We start from the raw sequence: 10675 nt of genomic DNA on the forward strand, positions 1-10675 counted from the left end.
TTCATTGTAAATTTGTTTTGTTATTCTTGTAGGTCATATTGAAGTTCCTTAAAGCTCAATAGTGTGTGATCATATTGAGATCCCATAAAGCTCAATATCGTATAAGGATTAGTGCTCCTTGTATCATTGTTTTGGATTGAATCTCCACAATTATATCGTTTACATCATCTCTTTCCTTTTACTTATCGCTTTCATATCTACAGTTATCATTTGAATTAATCTATCTAGTCTTTACTTACTTGAATTTAGATTAATTCTTCGAAAAAGTTTTAAAAACCAATTCACCCCCTCAAGATTAGTTATTCTTCGACTTTCAATTGGTATCAGAGTTAGATGCTCATTTTTAACAATTTCACAATCTTGAGAAGTGGCTAACCATGTTCTTCAAAAGAATTGAAGAGCATTTTGCCCACTTTTTTATGGCACACATCATAATTATTGAAAATCTAGGATGATGATTTATGTTCAATCTATAGATTATAATGTTTGGGAAGTCACTGAATTTGGTGCTTATGTACCTAAAAAGCTTAATAAAAGAGGTTGGTAAACCAGATCAAATAATTTCGAAACCTATAGAGGAATATGATGAAGGAGATAAAAGAAATTATCATTAAATGCTAGAGCCAAAAGCATATTTCATTTTGCCTTAGATAAAAATATATTTAATCGCATTAACACATATGATTCCGCTTTTGATATATGGCATGCTTTAGAAGTCATGCACTTGGGCGCTAGCAAAGTAACAGAAACCCAAACGAATTTTTTGGTTAATGAATTTGAAAATTTCATTATGAAACAAAATGAACGTATTATTGTTATGATTACTCCTTTGACCAATATTGTTAATGGTCTCAAAGACTTTGATCGAATATTTACTAATGGTGAACTTGTGAGTAAAATGCTTATGTCTCTCTTGGATGAGTGGAGCTTGTTGAGAATGTTGATAGAAAATATCAAAGACATCAACACATATCTATTGAAGAGGTATATGGAACATTAATGACATATGAGCTATTGTACCGAAACAAAGGAGAAAACAATGAAAAATATAGAAGAAGAAAAGCGCTAAATTGCTTTAAAGTTGGTAATGGATGAAGGCACTTCAAACAAAAATATGAATAATGAAGAACTTGTTGACGTAGTTCTTCTTGTCGAAAATTGGAGGAGTCTTCGCAACAATTGATGATTTCAAAAGAAAGAAGAAAATGGCAAAGGAAAAAGTAATAAGATTGTTTGCTATGATTGTGAGAGATTCAGTAACGAGAAAATCAAGCTTCCAAATAAGAAAAGATTTATGAAAAACAAGAGACTCGAAGCCATATGTGAAGTTACTAACAAGTGCTTCATGGCTATTGAAAATAATGTAAATTGAAATGAAAATTGTTCATATGATGAATTATCTATCTCTTATGATGAAATTCTTGAAGAATTTGAGAAACTTGCTCTAAATCATTCTATTCTCAAAAAAAAAAAAAAAAAAAAAAAATTCTTTATTGGAAAAAGAGGTTAAGAAACTTTTGAAAACTTAAAATGATTTTTCAAAAGAAAAAGTCAATTACGATTCTTTAATGAAGGAAAATTCCTCTTTACAAGAAAAGATTTTAGATTTGACTTAAATTTTTCACAAATTCATCTAAAGCAAGAAAAAAGTTTGATTTAATGCTTGGTAAATAAATATGTGCTCTAGATAAAGGAGGAATCGGACACAAACCATTTTTAAAGCAAAAAATCCTTTGTTAAAGCCTCTACTTCTCCTATTCCAAATGTTACTTGTGGCTTTTGTAATAAAAATGGACATGTATCTTTTGATTGTTCAATAAAAAAGAGGTTGTAGTTTGAAAGCAAACAAAGGTGGATTCAAAAGTCCACAAACACTAACAACCAAGGACCTAAAGTTGATTGGTACTGAAGAGCAAAAATTAAATTATTTTTGCAAGTACCAAAGAAGATAAAGATAAAATGAATTTTGAATAGTGAATGCTTAAAATACATGACCGGAGATCAGATTTTGTTATCAAGCTTCAAAAAGACTGATGGAGATCATGTCATATTTGGAGAATATGCTAAAGGAAAAATCATTGGCATTGGAAACATTGTTAATATTTCGTATCCCTCTATTGAAAATGTTTTATTAGTTGATAACTTCAAACGTAACTTGTTTACCATTAGTCAATTATGTGATAATGGTTATCATATCAAATTTGATTTTTCTAAATGTCTTATTGAGGATGATACATCAAAAGAGTTGATGTTTATAGGAACCTAAAAATAAATGATGTTTATGTCATAAATATTGACTTATGGCTAAGAGCATAATCTTTCGTCTCCTAAAACTCCTTAAAAAAATGGTATGGTAAAAAGAAGAATCGCACATTGCTAAAAATGGCTCAAACTATACTTAATGAAAATAGTTTACTAAAATATTTTTGGGCTAAACCCTAAAACGCCGCTTGCTATATTATGAATAAAGTCTTGATTAATCAAAAGAAAATAAAAACTCCATATGAACTTTGAAAAATAGAATTCTCAATATCAATTACTTTAAAGTGTTTGGTTGTAACTGTTTTATCTTGAACACTAAAAATAATGAAAACTTTTGATTCAAAGTTTGACATTGGAATCTTTATTGGATATTCATCAATTAGCAAACCTTATAGAATTTTCTTTTTAAAAAAAATAACTTTAGTCGTTGAAGAATCCTTGCACGTAACATTTGATGAAACTAATTCTTTTCATCAAGAGAAACGTATTGTTAATGATGTATGTTCGAAGATTCATTTTGAGCAAATGAATATTCAAAATCAAAACAAAGAAGATCCTATAGATGTTAAAGATCAACATGAGAAAGAAGCAAATGTGCAACAAGATGAAGAAGAATCTTCCGAAGTACAAAGTAATCAATTTCTACTTAAGGAATGGAGTCAACAGAATACAATCATGGACATGCTGAATAAGTTTGAAATGAAAGAGATGAAATTAATGTACACTCTACATGAGCTCTTCAATCAAGTTAGACAAAAGATGATCAGTGTACTTCGATAGACATAACAAAATAGTGAGGTATGTTTGGATCTCTTTTTTACTCAATCGCAAGTAAACTCAATATTATGTTTAGTTTGTGATTACGTGCAAAATTTTAACCCAACACTTAAGAATCACGCCTTAATGTTGTAAAATGAATTTTTAGATAACTTAGTGCACTAAGACATTATGTCTATGATATCCTAAAGGCACCCAAAGGGGGAATATTGTATTAGAATTTATGAATACGGAAAATCAATTGGCCGACATTTTCACTAAACCTCTAACGCTTGATAGATTTTCATATATTCAAAGGGGTTTGGGAATTATCAATGAATTTGAAATATGTTAAATTTAATTCATACTAAATATTCTCATATGATTTATTCTATATACATTATTGGTTGAAATTTTTATAAATTTTACCCAAATGATATAATTTTGAAAATTCATTACTCATACTTTGATTAGTACTTTGCTATAAATGTGACGATTATCCTCTTGTTTAGGCTCACATACAGTTGGCTCTTTGTATCTAATTGAGGAGGACTATTATTATTTCCTATGGTTGATTTAAATTTTTGATCTTATATGACATATTCTTGCTCTCATATGTGCTACCTTTTTGCTTATAGCAAAAGGGGAAAATTGAGTAAGATAGATTTTAAAACCATTGAAGGGGAAGGGGAAGGGGAAGGGGGAGGGTGGGAAATGTGATGATAATTGCTTTGAAAATGGGATTGATATGCTTGAATTGAAATATATGATATGCTTTAAATAAATGGATTATTGGTTTGTGAAAGCTAGTGCAAAATTTAAGATTTATATTTCTCATCTTTTATTTAATTATGCTTTACAAATCATCTTGTTTGTCAGCAAAAAGGGAGAAATTGTTGACTTATGGTTGATAATAACCTTAAAGTTTTGATTATAACAAATAAATTAATATTACATGGTAACAATTGAAATTAAAGTGAGTATAGTCTTTAAAACATCCAATAAAAAATTAATCGATGATTGTTAAAAGATCAAAAGTTATTATCACAATCAGACTTATGAAAGAGGTCAATATTGAAGTTACACGTTCAAGAGCTTAAGTGTCAAACTTCGGCAAGATCACATATTAGATTTCTTATATCAAATGTAAAGGTACTAATACTTTAATATTTAGTAATGAATATTTAGACTCAAAATCTTTCTATGCATTAAAAATAATTTTGTGCATTAAAAGTTATTTAATACAATATTTTGATCAAATATAAAAATGACTATTAAAATGATATTTAAGCTTGAAAAATATATTTTATCTTGAAAAACTAGTTAGAAATACATTCCAAAAGTCACATTTTTAAAACCTTCGAATCAAGTCAAATGGGGCTAAAACGTAAAAATATTGAAACTGCTGAGCAGTTAACCTGTCGACCGACGATCGAAAATTTCCATCAATCCAAAATTTGGCAGTTCTGACCTCTAATTTTTTACTAGACAAATGACTATATTGGTCATTCAAACGAGGAGTTCGACCGGACATATCATTCAAACTTACAGATTTTTATGATATTTTGAACTCTATAAATATCATCACTCTGTTCGTTCTTTAAAAGAGTTCAAGAGTATTAAGGGAGATATATTTTAAGAGAATTCTTTGAGGCTACATTGCATTCATTTCATTTATTTCTTCATATTAAAAAAAACTTTAATTGATTCAAACTCTTTTCATCATCTTCATCAAAGTTTTTCATTTTTCTTTTTGTACTTAATTTATTTCTATCATTCATAGAAGAGAGATATATTTTAAAGAAAAGTTTTGAATTTGCATTGTATCATTTCTTCTATTTCTGTAAATCAAAACTTTGATTTATTGAATTAAACTTGTAAAATCATAATATTCATCAAAGTTCCTCATCTCTCATTTGGTACTTAATTTATTACCGACTCATTAAAAGAGAGATATATTTTGAGAAGTTTTTTGAATTTACATTGCATTTATTTTTCTTCATCTCCTCATTGAAAAACATTGATTGATTAAATTAAATTTTGAAATCATAGTATTCATCAAAGCTTTCTCATCTAACACTTGAGCTATTATTTATTACTATTCATTGAAGTATTAGCCACTTTTGGTACTTAATTCATTTGTACCATTTATTAAGAAAGGAGTTCATTATAAATTTATTTTGTTATACTTGAGGGTCATATTGAGATCCTTGTAGAGCTCAATAGTGTGGTCACATTGAGGTCCCTTAAAACTCAATAGTGTAGATCATATTGAGGTTTCGTAAAGTTCAATATTATATAAGGATCAGTGCTCCTTGTTTGTAAGTCACTGGAAGCATTTTAAAGGATTGGATTGCATCATAAGTTAATCAATATATTAAAAAAGTTTTGCTCGTGTTGGATAGATTGATAACGCAGTATGTGAATAATTGTTTTAGATCAAACTTCTACAATTATATCGTCTACATTCTTCTTCCCTTTTACGTATCAGTTTCATATTTGGGATTATTATTAGAATTAATCTATTTAGTCTTTACTTGAATTTAGATTAATTATTTGAAAAAGTTTTCAAAAGTCACTCCCCTTTTGTTTAGTTATCTTGATCGTTCCCTTTACCTTGATAGGAAGCTTCCCTACTACCTAGCAAGATCTCCTCAAAGAGGCTTCTCAAAACTTCGTTTCTTAGGTCATCTGCTCATCACGACTAAGTTGTTGCCTTTGTAGCCACTACTACTAATGTCAAATTATGGTTGGACAAAACTTTCGAATCAAATGATTCCTCTTTAGTTAAATACTCGAAAGGGTATTTGAATCGAGAATCGATAGTTTTGGATCTCGATTCTAGATCAAGAATCAAAGAATCGAATCTCTCTAATTTTTTTAATTAAATTATTTTAAATAAGCCAAATTATTTTATTTTTTCTAAATAAATTTGCTAACTAGTTAATTCAATGCTTGTTTAGTAGGAATTTTGATAATTGATTTTTTTCCCGTTAGAGATAAAGTGAGTCCTACATGTGAGAGAAGAATTCAAAAATGACGATTGGAATAGTGAAATAACGGTCAAAAAATTGATTTTAATTGGCTTAAAAGCTGTACCCAACAAGGTCTTGGTTTAAATCTAAAAATATGATTTTTTCTATTTCTAATTTTCAATCCAAAGTCAACTTAATTAAATTGACCTAAATTTTATCCAAATATATTACTCGACAGTAGCGTTATTTCTACTGTTTTGAAGAAATCGAAGTGAAGCTCAGTAGCACTTCTCTTAGTTATTTCGAGCTCGCTATTTTTCTCTTCCTGTGATTTTAACAATCAAATTTATAAAAAAACTCAACAAAGAGAAATGCAAAATACACATAAAATTGAACTACGTTATTTTGTAAGAGGTAAAATTGAATATATCATTAGTTGAATTAATATAACTTTGTAAATATTAAAAAATTTAATTATAATAGGGAACTTGGGAACCAAATGAAACCGAACTGAATGGAACTGAACGCAAACGGTTCCACTTTTTAAATACCCCGAGAATTTCAGGTCCGGTTCGATTTTCATTCAAACCGAACCGAACTGAATTATGTTCAACCGTATGTCAAGCGAAGCGCTCCTCTTGTCCCCAGTGGATGCCACGTACATTAGCGTCATGCTAAATTGCAGTGTGTGACACCACATGATGAAGTAGTTGAAGCTTCAAATGTGACATTTCATGATCAGGTCCATTTGTGTAATTTAGATTAGAATAAGCTTGTACTTGCCAATGTGTCTCTACTTGAAAACGCAACTTCGATCCATCAAAATGACATGGACCCTCTTACCTCAATTTCTTTACAATCCGGCCCAACCATTTGGTAAGCCCAAATAGATCCATTCATGTACCCAATAAATCCAAAAGCAGCCAACACCAAGCCCAACTTCAGTAGAATCTCGTGCCCCTATTACATTTGATAGCCATAGCTAACCCATCAACTGAATTGCAAAATATAGGACATTATGCTTTTACCAGCAGTTCACTTCAATATGTTTCCTCGAAGAATACCTCTACATCGCAATCCATTTATAGCGCCTATTTACTTCGCAAATTTAAGAGTATTTAAAGATTACCTTCAAGGTCGAGTTGTTTGTTAGGAAAGTACAAAAGAAAATTAGGATTCCTATTGAAATAATAAAATAATGAAAAGAAACATAACAATTAACAGAATAACAATAAAAGTCGGGAAATTTTATTGTTCGTGTAGTAGTGGTATTGGAAGAAATCGAGGCCTATATTACACATAGTTTTCTTAAAATAGATTCATTTCCCACTGTGGTGCACAAGGACTGATAGCATCTATTTCCCAAAACACAACAGTTGAAAGTAGTTAATCAGTACATCGTCACTACTTTAAGTGAATTGAGAATGCTCACAATTCTATCATTGAGTTAGAAAATAATAATCTAAACTACAAAAAACAAAACTTTTAAAACAAAGAGAAAATTATAGAGATGAGAAAACTTTCAAAGTTTTTGTTGCGTGAAATGAGGAAAATACCTCCTTATATAATATTAGGATGATGGAGATTTCAATTTCTTAGTTAATTTTATATTTAACACAAATAAAGTTACATAGCCTTGAATAAATTTGTAACCACCAATTCAAATACAAATTAATTATGAAATTGAAGAAATTTGAAACCTATGAATTGTTGTTACAATGTCCATTAACTATGGAAAATTGCAATAACTGTCTCTAACCTTTCACTTTTTTACAGACTTTATCTTAATCTTCATTTTGTACCACACACAGTCCCAAACTTTCAAAAATATGCACATTGGGGTCCAAATTGATGGAATCCGTTCATTTGATCGTTAGTGGACCAATAAAATTAAACTTTGACCAATTTTGACCAATTTAAAAGGGTAAAAGAGTAACTTTATTATTTAATCCTATAAAACAATTAAAATAAATAACTCAAACAAAATAAAAATAAAAGGAGAAATAGAACTATTCATCTTCTTCCGTACCCCACTACACCCCACCCAATACCATTACCATTCCCATACTTGCAGCCACTATCCAAAACCACCACCATTTCCCAGCAAAAAACACCAGCCAAATCTAAATCGAAGTCTAAATACAAGCAATACACAGAACATTGTGGGCACATTACGAATTTACTTAGCTTACTCAAGTCTCCTCCACACTAATCAGAGCTCTCCTTGATTATTTCTGGGGTTTAATAGAATCAATTTATCATAAATTTCCCTTACCCTTTTCCTACAATTTTCATTCCCAGAAATGGCCAAGAAAACTAGTTTTCTAGTTCTAGCTTCGGTGATATAAGCATCTATGCATCGATCTGTGATTCGACAACCATCTTTATCCGATATCTGACACACATCGATCTACGGCATTAGAGCTCTCTCCCTCCGATGGATCTTTTGGAAGTCAATTTTAAACTCTCCTTAAACCCACTTTGTCTTTAAATATACATATAAATCGCATGTAGGATTATATGTATATAAATCCTCTGTGTATTTCTTTTTTTTTTTTATGCTTTTTTGGTCAATTATCTATGGAGCCTATGCTGATCTGAAGAAAAAATCTGTGTTTTATATGATTGTTCACTTTGGTTTTGGGTAGTGGCTGAAAGTAGGGGAATGGTAGTGGATTTGGACGGTGCAGTGGGGGTGAAGAAGGAGATGAATACTTTTTTTCCTTTTATTTTTATTTTGTTTGAGTTATTTATTTTAATTGTTTTATAGGATTAAATAGCAAAGTTAATCTTTTAACCTTTAAATTGATCAAAATTGCTCAAAGTTCAATTTTATTGATCAACTAATGGTTAAATGGACGGGTTTCATCCATGTAGACTCCAATTGCATATTTGCAAAGGTTTGGGATTGTGGTGGCATAAAGTAAAAGTTAGGTAAAAGTTTGTGAAAAAATAAAAGGTTAGGGACCTCTATTGCAATTTTTCCTAAAATTAATGTCTAAGAAAAAATCCTAAATAAGTACAATAGTAAAAATATGAGTACTTATAATTTATCAAAGTTCATTTTCTTTATATAAATTCACATGAACACTATGTATAAATGAAATGTTATTTGACAATAAAGTAAAATTTAATAACATGATGATGAAATGAATAAATCCCAAAAAATTGTATAATACACACACACACACATTATTTTTCAAAAAAAAAAAATTCCTTATATAGGTGCTTAAAAAAAGAGAGATTTTCAAATAACTTCAAACTTTAGAAATTTACCCAAATTTAATAAAAAAATAATAATAATTGGATCCAACTTTAATTGGGTCATAGCCCAAATCGATCAATCCAACCCAAACTTGATCGGGTTGAATTGGGTTTAAACCATTAATTGGATTGAATTGGATTGATTTTAAATCAAACCAACCATACTAGATTGGAAAAGAAATGAGAAAATTACACGCAAACATGGATTTAAAATTACATTATCATTAATCAAGTTTTAACTAATTTAATTCAAAAATCAGGTGTTAATTATATTTTTAATATTAATGATAACTATTATTAAATCGAGTCTATTTTTTCTCTCTCTCCACCCATCATATCTCATCCCTCTCTCAAAACCTTCCAACAGCCACTTTCTCTCGCCGGCGACCACCATTGTCGCCAACAAACATTCCCTCCACAGCCGACTACTCACCGGAACCCAAGCAACGATCCATCTTCATCCACCACCGTGGACAGCATCGCACGAAGTATCGAGCACCAGAAACGTGAAAGGCAGAACAACTGCTCCGAAATCCTAGAGCTATCAACGGTTGAGATCTGCGACGAGTATATAAAACTCAAGGTGCTTCCATTTTTCCTTCACTCTGATAATAAGAATTTTCCTCTGACGTCACACTCCTCATTTCGCTCCGACGCTCAATCAAGATTAAAAAATTAGTTGGCTTGTAATTAGATTTTTTTTTTCGAATTGAAATAAAATTGATAGATTAAATTACTATTTGGTTGTGTATTTTGACATTATTTCTTAATTTTTGTTAAGTTTGAGGAGAAGCGCATGAAGAAAGGTCAGATAGACTCGCACTGGATAGCAAAATGGAGCAATGTGACGCCATTACCGTTGTTGATGCAATGATTACTGTTGCAAATGGAATGACTATTAATGGTAATGGTAGGCGTGAATTATATGAGAGGGGAAAGGGGTGTGGTAGGCGTGAATTGTGAGAGATGATGGTTTTTGGCTCTATGCCATTAATGGTGTTCTGTTTTCTGGGTTTTATTTTTCCAACTCTCTCTCTTTATATCTTGTCTTGTAAATATGATTATTGCATTTTTACTTTGGATGTGTGGAATTATGCTTTTCTGAGCTCCTCTTGCTTAAGTTCTTTTCTAAAAGTTAATTGGGATTGTATACAGGGTTGTGACCAATCATTTGGTTGAGTGGGGTGGGATGTTTGAGATCACTCATTTGGTTGATAATGATCGATAAATTGGTTTATTTGTGATTAATAAATAATGTGTGACTAATTATTTGAAATCATATCCAATAAATTGGATATTTTGTGCCTAAAAATTTGAACCGTGACTTATAAAATGTGTGATTTGTGATTTTTAAATAGATTGTGACCTATAAAAGTTTTGATTTTGTGACCGGCGAATAAACAGTGACCTTAAAATTC

At 30.3% G+C, this 10675-nt stretch overlaps 1 long non-coding RNA gene across 1 annotated transcript; it reads left to right on the top strand.

Moving 5' to 3' along the window:
- The first annotated feature begins 9561 nt into the window (after nucleotides 1-9561).
- On the top strand, nucleotides 9562-10370 carry LOC111392243. The gene is made up of 2 exons (XR_002702240.1): nucleotides 9562-9840; nucleotides 10039-10370. It is a non-coding gene; the product is annotated as an uncharacterized LOC111392243 (long non-coding RNA).
- The last annotated feature ends 305 nt before the right edge of the window (nucleotides 10371-10675 follow it).

This window comes from Olea europaea, unplaced genomic scaffold, assembly GCF_002742605.1.
Source record: "Olea europaea var. sylvestris unplaced genomic scaffold, O_europaea_v1 scaffold907, whole genome shotgun sequence".
In the NCBI taxonomy this organism is placed as follows: Eukaryota; Viridiplantae; Streptophyta; class Magnoliopsida; order Lamiales; family Oleaceae; genus Olea; species Olea europaea.